This window comes from Colobus angolensis, unplaced genomic scaffold, assembly GCF_000951035.1.
Source record: "Colobus angolensis palliatus isolate OR3802 unplaced genomic scaffold, Cang.pa_1.0 Scaffold33, whole genome shotgun sequence".
NCBI lineage: Eukaryota > Metazoa > Chordata > Mammalia > Primates > Cercopithecidae > Colobus > Colobus angolensis.
The window spans coordinates 9,724,216-9,725,351 of record NW_012116599.1 but is presented as its reverse complement, the minus strand read 5'-3'; positions in this window follow the sequence as shown (position 1 = coordinate 9,725,351).

The window sequence follows — 1,136 nt, the reverse complement described above, 5'->3', positions numbered from 1 at the left end:
GGAAAGGAAGGGAAGGGAAGGGGAAAATAAAAGAAAAAGGCTTCTCAAGTATGGTTCATTGGGTGCAGCTCCTTGGGTGCACCTCTTCTTAAACTAGAGTCCAGTGAGCTGATAAATTGTTTCTCCCCTGCTGCCAACATTCAGTGATGAAACAGGGACAGAATAACCACTAAAGATATTTCCATTCAAACAGGAAAAAAGGAAGCAGCAATCACTCATTTATAGCAATTCTGAAATCCAGTCAAGCACATGGTGCTAGTTCCCCCTAATCCCAGGGCAGGACATTTTCCCAGACACATGATTTATATGCATTATACACCTCTAATTCCCATCCAATCCCACAGGCTTCTTCCTTGTCTTCCTCGGTTCTACATTGGTATCTGTCCTCTCCAACAGTATTACTCACTTGCTCAATCCCCAGGTACAATAATATAATTTAACAGAATTTCCATACTCAGACCACTATGAAAAACAAACTAAACTGATTTCAAAATTTCTGCAGCGTTTATTTTTGTTTGTTATAGATTTCATATACCATTGCAGAGGGTGTTTAATATACCATTGCAGAGGATTTGGCACTTGTATTCATAAATGAGATTCGTCTATAGTTTTTACATACTGTCAAAGTCAGATTTATGGTTATCCTACCTCGGCAAAATAACTTGTAAAATTTTCTACCTTTTAAGATGTTCTGGAATAATGTATAGTGTTTTAAATTAACCAAAAGTATGTGACCCAGAGTTCACTAGGGAGACAGTGTTGGCCACATTATATGCTTTTTTTATGGTTATTAGGCTATGCAGATATTCTCTTGGTTTTTTGAGACAGTTCTGCTTTTATGTTTTTCTAAGAAGTCATCTATTTCATTTGTGGTTAAAAGTAATGCAGGTGGTCAGCCAGGCGCAGTGGCTCAGGCCTGTAATCCCAGCACTTTGGGAGGCCGAGGTGAGTGGATCACAAGTCGAGAGATCGAGACCAGCCTGACCAACATGGTGAAACCCCATCTCAAATACAAATATAAAAACTAGCCAGACGTGGTGGTGGGCGCCTGTAATCCCAGCTACTCAGAAGGCTGAGGCAGGAGAATTGCTTGAACCTGGGAGGCGGAGGTTGCAGTGAGCTGAGATCGCCCAACT